Genomic DNA, 19,724 nt, shown 5'->3' with positions numbered 1-19,724 from the left:
ATATCTGGGAAAATAGAGATTTATGTTAACCCTACCTAAAGTTCTTTTTTAAACAGATGGGTCTGAACTAGAAATGAGCTCTGTTTCACATGTGTGGGTCCCCGCCACTCCCTGGGGGTGTACTAGGGTGACCAGATGTCCTGATTTTATAGGGACAGTCCCAATTTTCCGATCTATTTCTTATATAGGATCCTATTACCCTCCACCCCATCCCGATTTCTCATACTTGCTGTCTGGTTACCCTAGGGTGTACACAGGTGTGGGTCCCAGCTGCTCCTTGCCCCCCTCATTGAAGCAGGTGTGCAGGGTTACTGCCCTGGGAACTGCAGGGCAGCAGTGGACATGGGGCTGGCTGGAGGCAGGGCAGGGTCTGACTGGAGGAAGGGTCTGGCTGCAGGCAGGGCAAGGGGTGTGGGGATGGCTGGAGATAGGTATGTGTGGGGTGGGGTGGGCTGGCTGGCTTCAGGCAGGGCCACAGGATGCTGAGGCATGGGTTGGCAGGGCTGGAGACAGAGGAGTGCAGGACTAGCTGGCTTCAGGCAAGGGTGTGTGGCAGGGGTTGCCTGGAGACAGGGCAGGGGATGGTTGGCTCGAGATAGGGCAGGGGATGCAGGGCTCGCTCCAGCCCCTGCTGGGAGCCCCAAGCCCTTTAAATTGCCCCCTGGGGAAGCCGGACCACCCCAGTACAGCGCACTCGCTCTTGCTGGTACAATGAACCGGGGCAGGGCCTGATTCAGTGGAATTGGTTGAATTGGCCTAAAGCCAGCCATGCCAGTATATCCAGGACATTACTCGCACACTTTTCCCCCATTGATACCTAGTAGTTGCACTGCCATTTCCCATAGCTACTTATGTTGCAGCATTTTTGTTAAAACTAAATTGGGAAGAAAGATGACTGATTCAGAACCTGTTTAATGCTTACGTTATTGCTAAAGGCTGTGGTGAGATGTAAACTTGGAGAGAGGAAAGTTTCTGTGATATTGCAAACTGTACTACAGTCATACAGTATCTCAAATGCCAAGCTGCATTTCAGTGATCTGAGGTATGAAGAACAGTGTGGAACTAGCTATTTTATGGGATGTCTACATTTCATCCTGTAGTAACATAACTAGTGATAGGAAAGCAGGGAGAGAGAAGTGTGTGTGTGTGTGTGTGTGTGCGCGCGCGCACTCGAGCGCTTGGCAAGGCTGGTGGCCACGGGGCCAATGGGTGTGGGTGGGCTGGGTGGGATCTCGGGAGTCATGTCTCAGGGATCTGCCCTGCTCCCCAGCAATGCTCCAGCTCTGAGCTGTCTCCACTGCCTGGGACCTGTGGGGCCCCACCTGCCTCCCCGGGGGAAGAGCCACCTGGGACTGGTGCAGAGGCTGGGCCAGTCTCGGCCAGTCACAGGGGAAAGTAGGGGGTGGGGAGAGGCTGAACTGGGTCCTGAGGGAGCTTGACCTGGGTAGGCTGTGCTCCAGCCTGGCTGATTGCACCACTCCCAAGGGGCCGGAGTTTTCCTGCCCCAGGACCAGCTCTGGCTGTGCTGCCAGCTCAGCCTGGCAGACACTGTCACCTCCCATCAGGGCTGGCTATTGTGGCTGGGGGTTAGGGTGTGGCCAGTGATGAGCTGCCAAAATCTTAACAACCAGTTCACTATAAAAAGTTCTGATTTAAGGGTGGGGAGCTGTGGCTGGGGGAGACATACTGGTGGGGCTGGGGGCCTCTCCAGGGCCCGGGCCAGTTGCCCCGCTTGCCCCCTCCCCTCTCCTCTGGCCAGCCCTGGAGCTTGCAGCAGGACACACACACCCCCGTCACCTTGCCAGGCCTCTCAAAAAGCGGCAGTGGGACAACACTCTCAAGCTCAGCTGAGCTGCCAAGCTGATGTCGGTGGCTGAACACGCTGCAGTGGGGGGAAACGGGGCAAGGGCCAGGGGAGCCTCAGCCTCCCCAGCTGGGAATCCTGGGAGCAACAGGATGGTCCAGCCAGGGCCGGCACTTCCATTTAGGTGGCCTAGGCAATCGTCTAGGGCGCCAGGATTATTGGGGGGCGGCATTTTGCCGGGGGTGGGGTGGCAGGCGGCTCCGGTGGACCTGCAGCAGACATTCCTGCAGACAGTCCGCTGCTCCTGAGGCTCCAGTGGACCTCTCGCAGGCATGCCTGCGGCAGCTCCAGTGGAGCCGCGGATCAGCGCGCGGGATGGCAAAATGGCCGTGCACCTAGGGCGCTAAAAACACTAGTGCCGGTCCTGGGTCCAGCCTGCGGACTGGAGTTCTTTGCCCACCTCCTGGCCCTTTAACAACCGGTTCTCCACGGAGGTCTGATTTTAGCAACCGGTTCTTGGAGCTGTGGGAACTGGCTTCAGCTCACCACTGCATGTGGGAGGGTAGGTCTCTAGTGGGTCTGGGGGGATGCTGGTCAGTGGGGGCGTGGGGAGATCTGTGTGTGTTGGGGCACTGGGAAGTGTGGGGTGTCTGTGCGGGGCACTGTGCAGTTGTGGTGGTGGGGCAGTGAGGGGATCTGTGGGGGGGCTCAGTTGTGGAAGGGCTGTGGGGGATCTTCAGCTAGGGGGTGACTGGGCAGTAAGAGGATCTGTTGGGGGGTTCTGAGTAGGTGGGGAAGTGGTCTGGGAGGGCACTGGGCACGGGGGTTAATGGGGGTCTCTGGGTGGTGTGGCACTGGGCGTAGGTAGTCAGAGGGGTGCTGGGCAGGGGTGTGTGTGGGGGGGTCTCTGGGTGGTGTGGCACTGGGCGTAGGGAGGCCAGAAGGGTGCTGGGCAGGGGTGTGTGGGGGGGTCTCTGGATGGTGTGGCACTGGGCATAGGTAGTCAGAGGGGTGCGTGGGGGGGGTCTCTGGGTGGTGTGGCACTGGGCGTAGGGAGTCAGAGGGGTGCTGGGCAGGAGTGTGTGGAGGGGTCTCTGGGTGGTGTGGCACTGGGCGTAAGGAGCCAGAGGGGTGCTGGGCAGGGCTGTGGGGGGGTCTCTGGGTAGTGTGGCACTGGGCGTAGGGAGCCAGAAGGGTGCTGGGCAGGAGTGTGTGGAGGGGTCTCTGGGTAGTGTGGCACTGGGCGTAGGGAGCCAGAGGGGTGCTGGGCAGGGGTGTGTGGGGGGGGTCTCTGGGTAGTGTGGCACTGGGCGTAGGGAGCCAGAAGGGTGCTGGGCAGGAGTGTGTGGAGGGGTCTCTGGGTAGTGTGGCACTGGGCGTAGGGAGCCAGAGGGGTGCTGGGCAGGGGTGTGTGTGTGTGGGGTCTCTGGATGGTGTGGCACTGGGCGTAGGGAGTCAGAAGGGTGCTGGGCAGGAGTGTGTGGAGGGGTCTCTGGGTGGTGTGGCACTGGGTGTAGGGAACCAGAGGGGTGCTGGGCAGGGGTGTGTGTGTGGGGGTCTCTGGATGGTGTGGCACTGGGCGTAGGGAGTCAGAGGGGTGCTGGGCAGGAGTGTGTGGAGGGGTCTCTGGGTGGTGTGGCACTGGGCGTAGGGAGCCAGAAGGGTGCTGGGCAGGGGTGTGTGGGGGGGTCTCTGGATGGTGTGGCACTGGGCATAGGTAGTCAGAGGGGTGCGTGGGGGGGGGTCTCTGGGTGGTGTGGCACTGGGCGTAGGGAGCCCGAAGGGTGCTGGGCAGGAGTGTGTGGAGGGGTCTCTGGGTAGTGTGGCACTGGGCGTAGGGAGCCAGAGGGGTGCTGGGCAGGGGTGTGTGTGGGGGGGTCTCTGGGTGGTGTGGCACTGAGTGTAGGGAACCAGAGGGGTGCTGGGCAGGGGTGTGTGTGGGGGGGGTCTCTGGATGGTGTGGCACTGGGCGTAGGGAGTCAGAGGGGTGCTGGGCAGGAGTGTGTGGAGGGGTCTCTGGGTAGTGTGGCACTGGGCGTAGGGAGCCAGAGGGGTGCTGGGCAGGGGTGTGTGTGTGTGGGGTCTCTGGGTGGTGTGGCACTGGGTGTAGGGAACCAGAGGGGTGCTGGGCAGGGGTGTGTGTGGGGGGGTCTCTGGATGGTGTGGCACTGGGCGTAGGGAGTCAGAGGGGTGCTGGGCAGGAGTGTGGGGGGGTCTCTGGGTGGTGTGGTACTGGGCGTAGTGAGTCAGAGGGGTGCTGGGCAGGGGGGTAGCATGGTGCAGCATGGGCCCACACCAAAGGGGAAGAAGCAGGATGGCAGCACAGGGCTGGGCTGGACAGTGCCCGTCTGGCAGCGCCCGGGTTGTAAACAGTGCCCTTGTACTGGGCTGGGTGTTTGAGTGAGGGGTGCATGCTCTGACCTGGGGTATAGCAGGGGGTGCAGACACGTGGGCTCTGGGAGGGAGTTAGCAACTCAGCATGTTGTGTAAGAGAAAGAAGCTGCAGTGATTTCATATAGACATAGAAACTGACAGAAGACACTTTTACAAAGTCAAAACGTGAGAGGCAGAGTTTGAGGGAGGGAGGGGGCGTCTGTACAATATTTCACTGTATTCAGCCTCCTGGCTGGAGCAGTAACAGCCCTGCAACACTTGTGTGAGACAGAGAGGAGCTGCGGTGTCTGAGCTTTGACAATGTAGGAATTGGGAGGTCTGTGCCTTTAAGACCCAGCCCCAGGAACCCGCCCCCTGCTCCGGGGCTGACATGCAGCCTCCTGGGAGCAGAACGAAAACAGCCTCTGCACCCCCCACAACCCCCGACACCCCCAGATTTGCGAGCACAGCGGATGGCTCATCCCCAGGGGTCGCTGTTCCCCCCTCTTCCCCTCCTTAAACGGGGGGTTTGTCCCCGCACAGGGTCTGGCAGCGTCTCCCCCCCCGGGCTTAACCCCAGCTACCACCCCCCACCCCTGATTTTCCCCCTTCAGCCCCTCTCCCGCCGCTACCTACAGCAGTTTGATCCCCCCTGGCCAGTAAATTTTTTGCCCCCTGCTCAGACCCTGGCAGCCCCCCCGCTGCGATTTGCCCCCCTTGGTGCTTTTAAACCCCCCCAAAGAGGAGGCAGCAAATCGTACGCAGAAGTGAGGGCAGAGAGAGGGCAGCGGCGACAGCAAAGGTTACTGCGCATGCTCAGTTCATCTGCGCATGCTCGGTGCAGCCAAAGTCGCGAATCTGGAGCGGTCACTGTTTCCGTCGTTACACCGGGCTGCGCCTCCCTCTCCGCTGGGCGGGAGAGGAGGGGGAGGGATGAAGGCGGGGAAGGCAGGCGGCTCCGGCTGGGTGAAGCCTCCAGGCTTGGCTGCTGTTGGCGCAGACGGGTCGAGGTCTGAGCAGGTGCCTTGTTGCGCTGGGACTGCGGGGGCAGGGCCAAGCCCCCGCGCAACAAGGCCAGGAGCGGAGACTGACTTGCCGCTGAAAGTCCCTGGAAGGGCTGGTTGCCAGCTGAGCCCCGGCCACACACATTTGTGCCCAGCGAGAGTTGGAAAAAAGGGCAAACCAGCGAACTGAAAATAATGCCCCGGGCTGAGCTCTGTTAGGCCTGAATGCAGGAGTGCTTTTTCATAGCCACAGGGACCACCGTGACCAGCTAGTCTGACCTCCCACAGGCCTGTCCCAAGGTCACTCCTCCAGCAGTCTTGAGTTCAGAATTGTCAGCGATGAAGAACTCTGCTCAGCTGGTGCAGCCGTTAATTACTCTCCCTGTTACAACATGCATCCAAGGAAGTGGGTATTCACCCGGGAAAGCTCATGCTCCAATCCCTGTGTTAGTCTATAAGGTGCCACAGGACTCTTTGCTGTTAAAACTGTACACCTTTCTTCCAGTCCAAATGTGTCCAGCTTCAACTTCCAGCACCTGGATCCTATTAGATCCTTCTCTGCTAAATTTGAGAGCCCGTGATCCACTATTTGTTCCCCATGGAGTTAGTTATGGACTAATCAAGTCACCCCTTCACCACCTCTTTGTTAAACTAAATAGATTGAACTCCTTGAATTTATCACCAGAAGGCAGGTTTTCTAAGCCTTGTGGCTCTTCTCTGAATCCTCTCCACCTTAGAACTGGACCAAGTATTCCAGCAGCCATATATAGAGGTAGAAGAACCTCTCTACTCCTACTCAAGATTCCTTAATTTATTCATGCCAGGATTGCATTAGCCTTTTTGGCCAGAGTATTGCACTGGAGTGTCATGTTCTATAATTATCCACTCATATGTTTTTTCAGAGTCCCTGCTTCCCAGGATAGAGACCCCCATCCTGTAAGTACGGCCGACATTCTTTTCCCCTAGATGTATACATTTATACTTAAAACACATGTTGTTTGCTTGTGCCCAGTTGGCCAAGCTGTCCAGATGGCTCTGTATTAGAGACCTCTTCTCTCCATTGCTTAAACTGAAAGCATAACTTGGCCGCTTGTGCAAAAAGGACCCAGCTGGAAACTCCCAGGAATTTTTTTGGTTTTCAAGACATTTCACAAAATATTATTTTGAAAAATTGATTTTTTTCATTTTTCCTCTCTCTACCTTTTCACCACTGTGTGGAATAAACTTAATAATGTCCAGGCAATATCCCTCCAACTTTTTCTTTCTTCCTCTCTAACTTTTCAAACCTTCTCCAACTTTGGAAAAATTGCAAGGGAGCAAAAGAAAAAAACCAACAACAACCCTCTGGTGCTTTCAAAAACATTCTCAACTTTTGCAAACCATGCAGCCTTGATCCAGTCCCTTTGTACATAATTTTTCCACAGCATCCCAGGCTCCACAGTTTGAGAGCTGAATTAAGGTTGCCAGGACAACTATAAATCTGGCATTTCCCCAACTTTTGCATACTTAATTTTGAAACCTGAATAACATTCTTTGTATGTAGCCCTTGTATGTCATTTGTGTATATATTCGTTTTTGGGACAAGCACCCAGAGACTGGTGTAGGTGCTTATGATCCAACTGAAACAGAAAAATAAAGGAAAATGTGCATTGCAAAAACATTTTGAACATCCTGTAATGGAACAAACCCGTTGGTGGGCTGACATCTTTGTGACGTGCACTTATGAACATGCTTGATCCAAAGTGCATCAATGTCAGCAGAAAGACTTCATCATTCTACTCCAGAACCCCACTTTGAACAGCATACTTATTTATGCAAGCACTGAAGATTCAGTCCCCGTCCCAGGGTACGCCTGGGACATCAGCACTTGTAATGCACACCTTAGAGCTACTGCTCCTTTCCACCTTTTCCCCACCCTTCCTTTCTGAAGGAGAAACCTTCTGCACCAATCCCATGGCTGGCAGAGATGTTCATGCTAGGAGTGGTGACTCCCTCATGGACTGGCTATGGCAGTTCTGCAGCTTCATCTGACTTGACAATGAATCCCTGTTCGGAGTATCTCCCTCGATATTTTGATCAGCTGGAGTAAAAATCTTTCTGGTGTCACTTACCTGGTGCTTGAATTCAATTTACAGCTTTCTCTAGGGACCACACTTGAAAACTATGCCTTTAAAAAAGAAAACCGATAATGCCTTGAACATCTCAGCATATCACAGTTTGCTCTCTAAATCCTTCCCCTTAAGAGAGGAAATATTTAGCTTTGCGACAGACATAACACATTATATTAAGTGATATACTGTGCCTTGTGGTAACTGCCTTCACCTTTACGTCATTTCCCACCTCTCAGTATCACCAGCAGCGCAATCTGGTTAGGACATTTGAGGAGTGAAGTGTTTAGAATCAAATAATTGTAGAGATAAGACCAAGAAAGCCAGACTGTTTAGATTCCAGTGCACTGTAGTGCTGGATAACGAGAACGGATACTAGGGACTGTGTTTAGTAGAACCTCTGCCATAGCGTTCAGTGTCTTCGAAGAGGGGCCACATGGAGCTCAGACAGATACATGGACAATGTCTGCATGTTAACATAACATAAGAACATAAGTGAGGTGGAGAAAGTGGATAAGGAAAAGTTATTTACTTATTCCCATAATACAAGAACTAGGGGTCACCAAATGAAATTAATAGGCAGTAGGTTTAAAACAAACAAAAGGAAGTTCTTCTTCATGCAGCACACAATCAGCCTCTGGAACTCCTTACCTGAGGAGGTTGTGAAGGACTATAACAGTGTTTAAAAAAGAACTGGATAAATTCATGTTGGTGAAGTTCATAAATGGCTATTAGCCAGGATGTGTAAAGAATGGTGTCCCTAGCCTCTGTTTGTCAGAGGATGGAGATGGATGTCAGGAGAGAGATCACTTCATCATTGCCTGTTAGCTTCACTCCCTCTGGGACACCTGGAATTGGCCACTGTCGGTAGCCAGATACTGGGCTGGATGGACCTTTAGTCTGACCTGGTATGGCTATTCTTATGTTCTTACATTATTAAAATGTATTACTGGCTCACGAAAGCTTAAATTAGAGTGAATAAATGAAGACTCGGCATAGGACTTCTGAAAGGTTGCCAGCTCCTGTGCTAGAGCTTTCTCCAAGCAGTTTCATTAATAGGAACAAACATGAGAAGACTCTAGTGTTCTAGCTGCCATGGCAACGCAGTTTGCCATTTGTGCACTAGTGCAGGGTCAAGCGGGAGGCATACCCCACATTTGAATCCCCATATGGTAATAGAGGGTCAGCTGGCTAACATCTGTGGGGTAAGCTATGTATCAGCGGCCCAGGAAGCTAAGTAGGTGAGACGGAGACCCAGGGTTCCAGGCGTGCATGTGGGGAAGAAAAGGCTCATAGGAAGAGTCTACAAACTGCTGGCTCTGGTTAGCCTCCCATGAAACCAGTCATTGGTAGCTTGGCAGTAGTTAGCATTCCTGTGAAGGGAGGACTGACCACTCGGGGCTATCTCTGGGCATAACTGGTTCTTGGGAGGGGGCTGGATGTGTCTGTCCTCTGAAGAAAGAAGAAACCTCAAAGACTCTCTGGGCCAGTCCAGTTGAGTGAGGCTGACTCAGTCTAGCTGAGCCTCTGACTCTGTCCTGTGGTTCTCAACCTGGGATATGCAGAGGTCTTCCAGGGGGTACATCAACTTATGTAGATATTTGCCTAGGTTTACAACAGGCTACATTAAAAAGCAGTAGCTAAGTCAGTACAAACTCAAATTTTATACAGACAATGACTTGTTTATGCTGCTCTGTGCACTATACACTGAAATGTAAGTAAATATTTATATTCTAATTAATTATGGTAAAAGAGAAAGTAAGCAATTTTTTAGTAATCATGTGCTGTGACACATCTGTATATTTGATTTTGCAAGTAAGTACTTTTTAAGCGAGGTGAAACTTGGGGTAGATAAGACAAATCAGGCTCCTGAAAGGGGGACAGTAATCTGGAAAGGTTGAGTGCCACTGTCCTAGCCGATTTGAGGGCTTTATTCTACACCCGAAGGAAGAAGGATGCAGGGATCTTGTTTTCCAGCCTGGGTGAGGCCTCTGATCTCTGGCCTGAGGGATGAAAGAAACATGGCTTGGTTTGTCTGGGGATCATAACTGGGGCCAAGGGGAATGGGTCTTGGAGAGAAGAGATCCTCTGGGAGTGACAGTGAGGAATCTGGGGAGTGGGGAGAGATTCCCACTTTCCCATTGCTAGGGCCAGTGACTGGTGTTCCAAAGGGTGGGTGAACCTCCTCCCCATTCAGCTCTTGGCAGCTGTGATGCTTGACAGGCCGGAGTTTACCCAGTCACCTCTTTGCATTGCCTCTAGGCATAGACCTGCTGCATTCACAGTAAAGACTTTCCAGTTCCTGGACCTCTTCAGGTCAAGTGACTCAACCCTAATTTCCCCTGAGCAAGTGGGAGGAAACAAGCAGTGCTGTGCTATAGCTCACAAGGCAAAGAGCTGGCACAGACCTCAGCGTCTCTCTACTGCTGTTACCTGTCCAGTGGCTTCTCACTTGGAACTTACCTGTGGCCATAAACACCTTGGTCACTTGGTTGGATTTTACCGACATTTCCATGTAGATTAAGCTTTTGCTCTTTGCAAACTCCACCGCCTCCTACTTGAGTGGGGAAGGTACAAAAACAGGGTTATTTCAAAGTAGACTTAGGTGTGTTCTGCCCAGTAATCACATCCAGCTTGGTAAATATCCTGGAAAGTGGTGGAAATAAGGGCTCCATTTACAAGGTACTGGATCTTGTCGTTAGGCCTGATGGAGAGACACAGCTCCTCCCTGTATGATTAGACACCACAGGCATGACAGAGCCCTGCCCAGTGTGGACAGGGCTGCAGGGTGCCAACCTGGAGAAGCGAGCTCAGAACGGACACAAACGCTAGTGTAGCAGGAGTACCGCAACTCACCCAGTCTGACTAGTGCTTGAGAAGTAGGAAGAGGAGCATGCAGAAATTTCCAGCTATTTGCAAGGGTGGCTCTGGAACAGATCTCCAAGCTAGATGCTGCAAACTGCCTTAGGGCCTCGTACCCCCACTTGCACTGTCAGACTAATGATGGTGGTTGGATTTTGCTGACGTTTCCATGTAGATTAAGCTTTTGCTCTTTGCAGACTCCTCTGCCTCCTAGTTGGGTGGGGAAGGTATGAAAACAGGGTTATTTCAAAGTAGACTTAGGTGTGTTCTGCCCGGTAATCACATCCAGCTTGGTAAATGTCCTGGAAAGTGGTGGAAATAAGGGCTCCACTTACAAGGTATTGGAGCTTTTCCTTAGGCCTGGCAGGGAGGCACAGCTCCTCCCTGTATGATTGGACCCCTCAGGTGTGACAGAGCCCTGCCCAGTGTGGACAGGGCTGCAGGGTGCCAACCTGGAGAAGCGAGCTCGGAATGGACACAGGAGGAGTGTAGCAGGAGTACCGCAGGAGTACTGCAACTCGCCCTGTCTGACTAGTGGCTGAGAAGTAGGAAGAGGAGCATGCAGAAATCTCCAGCTATTTGCAAGGGTGGCTCTGGGATAAATCTCCAAACTGGATGCTGCAAACTGCCTTAGGGCCTCGTACCCCCACTTGCACTGTCAGACTAATGATGTACAAGGGAACCTTAAGACTCAGAACTCATCTGCATGGTGCATTAGTCTGCACTGGAGTGGGACACATTCCAGGGTGTTGTGCACTAACAGGCCTGTGCGTGCTGCAGTGACGCACACTAGGGAACTCTCCGTGCGTGTCAGCAGGTCCTTAGGGGCCAGTTAGTGCACAACACACAAGTGCACCCTAGACCTTGCCCCCAGCTCGTGCAGACAAGCTCTAAGTTTACACTGACTTTAGTTCCCCACCTTTCTGAAGAGCAGCGTGTCCGGTGATAGAGCCACCGTTGCATTCCAGCAGATTCTGCTGCAAACCCTAAAGCTTCTTATTTCCCCAGCTCACGCTCCTTCTGTTCCAGTCACACGGTTGCAGCCGAACTGTTTAGGCCACACTTGTTTTCTCTGTTGCACAGCTCAAGGCATTGCAGCCGCTCTCTGGCTGGAACCTGTTAAAACTCACTGGAGACACGAATCCGAGAGTTAAACCCTCGAGCTTCTTTTGTCCCATGCAGTTCTCATTCCTTGAACTTGGTGGTCAGTGACGCAGCATCAGCTTCTAGTGAGGCAGCTGAATTTTTTTAATGTAATTCAAAGCATCTATGTATTTTTTTTTTCTGCATCAACGCATTGATGGCAAATTTTGAAGCAACATCTGGGAACATCCTCTCTGACACGGAAACCTACCGATGCACACTCTGAACCCTCTGAACAAACTCACCAAAGCTCAGGAAAGTCTCTAAGATCCAAGCAAGTTAGCAGCTGAAACAGAGGGCAAAATGGGATTTATGACCTCTAACATCCCTGGCACCCAGTGGGGCCTTGCTATATTGCTTGCTGCTAGGGGCTAGGGGAATCGTGTTCACCTAAACATTTACTAATAAACTGTTCAGTGTGAGAGCCTGAAGTGCAGCACTCGGTGAACACGCTGCCGTGGTGTTTTTGAAAGAGAGAATCTGCCAAGTGCTGAGATCTTACTGCAGTGACACTTTTTACCTCAAAGGTGACTTCCTGCTGAGCAGCAAGATCTGCCTTATTGCTGACTAAAGCAATCACGAGCTCATCGGGAAGAAATTCCTTCTCTAATTCCCTCAACCATAGCTTTGCTCTCGCAAAAGTTGCCTGGAAAGGTGTGTGAGAGAGAGAGACAGACAATAAACCAACAGATACTCAGGAACTGTCACATGCCCCAAAGGAGATTGGCAGGTGAGAGCTAAAAACCGTAGAAACAAATAGGTTATGCGCATGGAACCAGCTCAGCATGGAACCAGCTCTAAATATACTTCCTTCCCCAAAGCCAAGGATGACTTCTCCTCCATCAGACATGACCCAACAACCATGGATCTCCAGTGGGTCATAGACCCAGCCTACAGGTGATGGGCTGAGGTGATTGGGCCCTTTTGTGATAGGGCAAGGATTCTTCGAAGCTTAGTCTACCTCTTCAATAAAGCTCTGTTACTGTGAGATGTTACTCGCCAGCAGCCTATGGTCTCCTCCTCCTGTAACTACCATTGCAGTAATAGGAGCATATGGCCCTCAGTGTTGCAGTTCCTGTGTGTTGCCTATTACAGGTCTCTCGCAACTTACGTGCATTTAACATGCAAGATTTCAGCTTTACGCTGAAAGGCCTGGAGTCCGGGAGGGGACGTGGCCTCAAGTAGAAGAGGCATAGCCTCAAGATTTAAAGGTCCTGGGGCACCAGCTGTGGCTGGGAGTCTCAGGGCCTTTAAATCACTCGGGGCTCCCCGCTGCAGAGGTGGCTGGTATCCCCTGGGGCGAACTAAAGGGCCCAAGGCTCCAGCCACCCTGGAGTTCCAGGCCCTTTAAATTCCAGCCCCAGCCCAACTGACAGAGCTGCGGACGGGATTTAAAGGGCTTCTCCGAGATCCCTGCTGCAGCGGGAAGCCAGGGGGAGCCCTTTAAATGCCCCCCGCCCCACCACCAGAACTGCAGGCTGGATTTAAAGGGCTTGAGGTTTTGACTATACGTCATTTTCCTTTACATGATTACCGCGGAACGGAACCCCCGCCTAAGATGCGACAGACCTGGACCAGTAAAAGGGGAAAAATCCTTCATAACGTAGTGGAAGATCATGCAACATATCCCCCTGGAACAGTCCAGTCCATCAGAAACAGATATTAGTGTAAGCCAACTAACAGATGCACTTAATCTTTGTCACTAGATCATCCTTAAAGTCTAGGGAGCTGAGAGTGAGTGTAATGCCAACAGACCCAGGTTGTCAGCAGGTGGGATTGTACCTGGGGCCTCTGGAGCTCAGGGCATAAGCCTCTACTGTATGAGCGAAAAGCCAACTAGCTAAGGTTGTACAACAGACTCATTTTATCTCTAAGTGGTCTCGGTGCCACTAGATGGGACAGACGGCCACACTCAGGTGTGTGGGTTACATGAGGGTAGGGGAACAAAGAGCACTTAGTGATGCTCCCTCATTACCTACTTGGCTGGTGAGGTGGATTGGGCTGGGAGGTAGGGGTAGACAGAGAAATCTTGGCTTTTAGGGGGAAAAGGTGAGCATTTATTATCCACTGTAAGTGAAATGTCTGTACCAGTTCCTTGCATGTCTTCGACCATCTTTACCAGTAGAGGAAGGATAAACCTGCCCATGATATGTAGACCTTACGTGATGTGTGCAGGAAAAAGCAGTCTTGGTTGAAATGTCTGGGGATGTATTGGGAAGCCACCTTACACAAGAATTATTGCAGCCTACCAGCGGCGTGGCTGCATTAGCAGGATTCAATCTGGATATTTTAGAAAGTTAAAGGCAAACCCTTCTGGAGGAGAGAGGCAGAAGAACAAGTCATCACCGCTCTTACCTTTCTGGCTATGTCATATACAAGAAAGGCAGCATTCGCCCCCCTGTAATAAAGGTGACAAACACTATGGTACGTCTCTTGTCCTGCAGTACCCTAGATCTCCAGCTTGATCGTGGCAGTCTGAAAACATACCAGCTGGGTGAAGAAAGAACCTGGAAGCGACAGAGATGAGACAGCTCCTTGAGAAAGCCATAGCACGCACCTCAACTAATGTTAACCTTCATCTCGGTGATCTGTGTGAAAGATGGGTGTCGAGATTTGGTTGGAAAGGGCTGCGTGGGGAGGGAGGATGAGAGAGAGAGAATTAAAACATCCCCTTCCCATCAAAAGCAATGTAACAAACAGACTGGTGAACTGGTATTACTCACTAACAGCCTGGTACTACACCAATGCCCGTCAGCAGCGTGTAGCTGGGAGAGGGGGAGGGGAAGAGAAATGAGAACAATGGTTCTTGCTCAATTCGTCAATATTGGTGGCATTAGAAAGCTTTGGTTTTGCAGCTGTCTAGCTGGAGGAAATGTGATGGCAGGGCGGGAATTAGGAGTCTTGAGTTCTAATCCAGCTGTATAGTGCCTGGCCCCTGTTGGGTGCTGCTGTAACAGAAATACTGCAGTCTCCCCAACACTGATTTGTATAACCTTGGGCAAGTCACTTAAGGCTCACATGGGCCCCTAAGCACAGCCCTGATTATATGTAAGCAGCGCTGTCCCAGAAGTAGCCTCAGGGAGGTGCTCAGATGCTTCTGAGCTACAACTGCTTTTTCTTGCTCTTAGCCCATGCCAGCAAACCTGCCCCACCCCCAAACTGGCAGGGCTCTGCTGGCCAGTGGGCGGGGGTGGCACCAAGACCATGCCTGCTTGCCCTCTCTACCTGCTCTAGGAAAGTGAGAGATGCACATTTACTCCTGAACACCTGGCCCAGAGGTGTAAAGGTGGGGGCAGAGGCCTTTGCTCTCCCATACTCCACCAGGCAAATGTGTTTAGCCCTTAACCTTTCTGTCTCAGCATGCCTAGATGGAAAATGGGTCTAATTTAAAATCCACCTCCCTAGGGTGCTGTAAAAGCCAGCAAATGTCTGCCGACTGTTTGAAGAACCTTGGTCTGAAAATGTTAGAGCAGCTCAAATGTGAGGCTGTGCACAGTAGATAGGCAGAAGCCATCCGTTAAGGGCCAGGTTGTCTAACAAATACATGGGCTTGAGGTAGAGGGGGCAGTACAGAGACAAAGCTCTCCGAAGGGATAGAAGCCTCCTCTGAGTGCCAAGCGATGTAGGCGAATGACACCACACTCCTTGGTACAGGCACCATGACTGCCTGGTTTGTGTGGCAGCGTGGGAGACCCCTTGGGCCTCCATCCCCACTCTCCTGGCAAAGGTTAGGGCCCTTCTTTATAACAAGAAGAAAAGGGTCTTTCTGCCTATTTCTGACGTAAAGACACAGAGCCAGATCCTTGCTTATTTAATTGGCCTTGCCTCCATTGAATTCAACATCTAACCGGTCAGGATCAGTCCCATGAACATCAATGGCGTCCCTAGCTCATACCAGGGTCTGTAAGCTGCAAAATTTCCTAAAGAGACTTAACTGACCCTGTGCTGACATCTCCAATAAAAACTAAAGCCATGTTTTCCACCAGTGTTGCCTACTGAGATGAATCTTTTTGCATCTGATGATGGGAGCACTTAGCAGAACTGGGTGAATAATGGTGGTTTGGTTTTGTTGGTGGCAATTTGAAAAGTCAAAAAAAAAATTCATTGCAAGTCCAACACCATATGAAATGTTTCAAAGATTTTGACTCTACGTCGAGAGAAATTTTATGCTGGGTCGAATGAAACATTTATTTTAACTATGACCATTCTAAATAATTTTTTTAAAAATAAGACTAAAGAAATTTTTGAAAGTCATTTCAAACCAAAAAAATGAAACATTGTGATTTTTTTTCAGGTTTTTTTTTAAACAATTTAGTGAAACTACCATGAACTCACAAGGTGGGTGAGATAAGATTTTATCTCGGACCAACCTCTGTTGGGGGAAGGGACACACTTTCATGCTACACAGAGCTTTTCTTCAGGTCTGAGGAAGGAACCGGTGTGTTACAGCTAAATACTCCGCTTCCTACCCAGACCCTGAAGAGCTCTGTAAAGCTCAAAAGCTTGTCCCCTCTAGGGTGACCAGAGAGCAAGTGTGAAAAATCGGGATGGGGGTGCAGGGTAACAGGCACCTAGATAAGATAAAGGGCCAAATATTGGGACTTTCCCTATAAAATCGGGACATCTGTTCACCCTTGTCCTCTCAACCAACAGAAATTGGTCTAATAAAACACCCACCTTGTCTCCAATATTCTGGGACCAACCTGGCTACATGAACACTGTTACCATGAACTCCTAAAATGTGGTGGCATCCCTAGATCTGCAGCTTTTTCAGAAAAAATCTTCAGCTGAAATTTCACCTAGTTCTAGTGTGAGTGGGTTTGTGTTGAAACACCAGGAAAATGTCAAAGGCAGGTTTGCTGATCACATTGGGGAGGCTAGATGGGGTGCTTTGACTAGACTGACTGGAGCAATATAATGGGCAGAGCTGCTGGGAGTCTGGGAAGATAGCCTTTTAAATGTCATCTGTTGGAGGCTCCGTTGTCATACGTCCTCTGTCCTCCGTCCCAAAGAGGGCAGAATAGAGTGTTACGTCTGTTTTTTCTGACACCCAGCAATTATACAAGGGGCGATTCCAACCCAAACCCACTGGATTGGACTCTGAAGCACAGTTCCTAGGATTCCAGGATGCGCCTGTGTCAGTTTCTGCAACGAGAGTAAGAACGTGGTGCAATTTTGCAGTGAGCGCTGGGCCTGGGGCTGGCACACATCCACAGATAATTCAGTGCAATTGGTAGTATATCTGTGGGGGCAGCTGGGAGAGCCAGGGATGGGGGGAGAGAACGCAGAGGGGAAGATCTATAACATTTAACAGTAAATGGTGAACGCTCTCTTGGGTTACTCAGAACTGCAGGTGTAGACCAAAACTCTCCGCTGACAGGACATATTTAAATGCTGCACTACCTGCAATGAACCACTAGATGTCACTCTAACGCCACAATGAACACAGCTGTAGTGCTGGTCCCCTGTTCAGGATTTCTTGGTCCCTGTCTCCAATCTACCCCAGCAGAGAAATGTGTCCTGCATGGGGCCTGAGCCTCCCAGCCAGTGAACTCCAGAGGCACTTTGCCACTGGTGTTGGTGGAGTCGCAGATGCTGAGGCCTGACTTTTTTCAGACGTGCTTCTTAGGTTGGTGCCTAAAGACCCAGCTCTGAAGAGCAGCGTCAGACAAGGCCCAGCTTTTAAAATGGGCACATCAGCCTGCACAGCTTGTGCTACCTTAACCAGACTTTTCCGTATCTCAGTTGTCAATCCTGTGCCTGAGCTGAGAAACCAAACTAACCCCGCGCTCACGGGCTGTAACCTTGGGGGTCTGTTGGGTCACGTTCTATTAGCCGCCAGAGCTGCCAGCTGGAGCCCCTAACACTGCCTCCTGAGTGACGTCCTGCTGCTTCTCTGCTGGGCCTGAGAGCTTAACGAAAACCAAACTTCACACTAGCGTAGCTCCGCTGACTTCAGCAGAGACACTCCTGCTACAAGGGAGATGCAGAGCAGGCCCTTTGCGTTGCATCAAAGGATTTGGTCATTGCTGCCACTCACTCACATCCCACCGTGGTCATGGATTCCCTGATGTCATTTTTCACATAGCGGAAGGCTGTGCTTGACTTTCCCACAGCCGCGCTCCCCAGCAGAACCACCTTGGAGATGTAGGCTTGCTCCGTGGACGGCCTCCCTGCTCCCACCTGCTGCGTTCTTCTCGGGGCCATATTCTGCAATGAAGAGAGAACCCTGTTCAGAAGGCATCAATAGTGCGCTCCAGGGCTCTCGGATGATTAGCTGCATACACTCTAAAGAGTTAGGCCCCAGGCCTCGATTTCCCACTCAGCACAGCAGGAGACGTGGCTCCCGTTTAATCCTTCCTGCACCCCTGTTCCAATCAATCAAGCTCAACATGCTTAAAAGAATCATAATGGAAGTGTAACCCTACGGGTATCTGTACAGTAAAGGGGGGGCTGTAACAGCATAGCTCTGTCGATATATAGGCCAGTATAATGCAGTGGTATAGACACAGCCAACACCAACAGAAAGGAGGTTTCCTTTAGTGTAGGACACCACTTCCCCATCAGACAGGCGCTTCAGCGCTGGAAGCATTCTTCTGTCAACACAGCTGCATCCACCGTGCTGGTTCGGTTGCTATGGCGATTTCACGCAGGAGTGTGGCCAACCATATGGCAACGTGCTGACCTAACTTAGGTGTGAACCAAGTCTAATCCATAGACTCATCAACAGCCTGAGCTGCTGTGGCCACAGTCACAATGTCAGGTGGCCTCTCGTAGCAGCACTGTGAACTCCATAGTCCCTATCCTAAATACTGGTCATAAAGCTCCAACCGTTTTTCCCCTCCCACCAAATACCTGACCTCCTGAGAGAGCTCTTCCATCAATACGCTGGCTTGGGCTCTTGGAGCAAACTTGATACAGGTGGTCCCAAAGCTTCCAGCGCTAGGCTCACAGGGGGCAGTCCGGATGCACAGCCATGCATCAGTCAGACTCTTTCCTTACCAAGAAACCTTACTGTCCCTATACCTGTGGTTCTCAGGAGTCTCAAAGGCCAGGTGAGGCTGGCTATGGTGGGAGACTAGGGGGAAAAAACCCATCAGTGGCTGAACTTTTAAACCTAGAAAATAGCTTAGAGTTCTTGCTAATCGGCATGTAGGGTCTGGGCATTTCGCTACATCAATAAATTAGCACAGAAGTCTTAGCAAACTGTATTTCACCCCTCTAATGTTGGTCAAGATATGTATGGTGCCTCCATGGGGCTCCACTGCTGAAACCCAAGAGACACCAATGGTGCCCAGAGATCAGCAACCACTCCTCTGTGGTGTGATTCAGCCTGCCCGCCCTTTCCGGTGTGCAGTCACTGGAGCCCGCTAGGCAAGAAATGGAGCTGCTGAGTGCAGAGCCGATCTCAAGGCATGTGACTAGGTGTGCAGCACACACGAGACCATGACATGGGCATGCTGAAAGGAGGCAGTTGTATCTTCCAGGGGTACGTCTCCGCCGGAAGCCATGCTGGTGGCTTCATCTCCTGCTCTGGAAGGGGCAGCGAGGGCAGCCCATGGCAAGTGGAGATTGCAGGAGGAGAGACATGCAGCTTGGGAGAAGGGAAATGGAAAGCAAACTGCGCAAGTCCTGGGGCGAATGAGATTCGTGTGTTCGATCCTGTAGCCCTGAGGTTTTCAGTTCAGTGTCTTGGTGCCTTGCAGAAGCCTGTGATGACCCATCGACCCTGAAGAAGATGGAGCCTCACAACACTGCAGTTTTACTAACAATGCCCGACCTCAGCTCAGAACTTCACCTTTATTTCCCTCAACACATTCTCCGAAGGACTGGACAGAGAGGAGGAGGCAGTCCCATGGGACAGGGAAATCCTGCTGAATTGTGCTCACAGAGCTCCGGCTCCACCTCGCTACCCAAGCAACCATGTCCCAATAAGAAACTTGCTGCCTCTTCCTGACAGGATTTCCAGCCCACAGTGTCTGGCAAAGCAGCACCAGCTGTTACACCACACACCCCCTCTGTCTCTTCCTCAAGTCTCCGTTGTTGTGAAACCAGGGCGCCTGTCTGCATTTGAAAGCAGCGTTGTCAAGGCTGAGAGCTGGGAGGGGTAACTCATTGCAGATACATGCGGGGTGTAATTCTGGTGGCTTCAGTGGAGTGAGTTGTTTTTCTCTTGGGTTGGTGCAGAGAAGTCAGTGATTGGACCCAGCAATATTCAAGAGTTTGCAGTGGTTTTAAAGTGCCCACTTCCCCACTGCCTTGAATGGGCGTCACGTGGCTAAAACCCAGCCCAACACTTTGAAACTGTGCTGCAAGACATTTGCAAAGGTCACTCTGCAGTTCTCCAAGTTCTGTTCATTCACCCCTCTCCCCCCTGGGCCGGAGTGACAGAAGCTTCCTAAAGAGGGTTGGAGGCCACCTCAGTATTTT

At 51.5% G+C, this 19,724-nt stretch overlaps 1 pseudogene; it reads right to left on the bottom strand.

The window, feature by feature from the left end:
• Window positions 1–4,998: 4,998 nt before the first annotated feature.
• LOC127030062 (ras-related protein Rab-17-like) lies at window positions 4,999–18,175 on the bottom strand (annotated as a pseudogene).
• Between the last annotated feature and the right edge of the window lie 1,549 nt (window positions 18,176–19,724).

This window comes from Gopherus flavomarginatus, chromosome 10 (assembly GCF_025201925.1).
Source record: "Gopherus flavomarginatus isolate rGopFla2 chromosome 10, rGopFla2.mat.asm, whole genome shotgun sequence".
Lineage (NCBI taxonomy): Eukaryota > Metazoa > Chordata > Testudines > Testudinidae > Gopherus > Gopherus flavomarginatus.
Note: the sequence above shows the minus strand (reverse complement) of the source record. Positions and strands in the feature narration are given on the sequence as shown.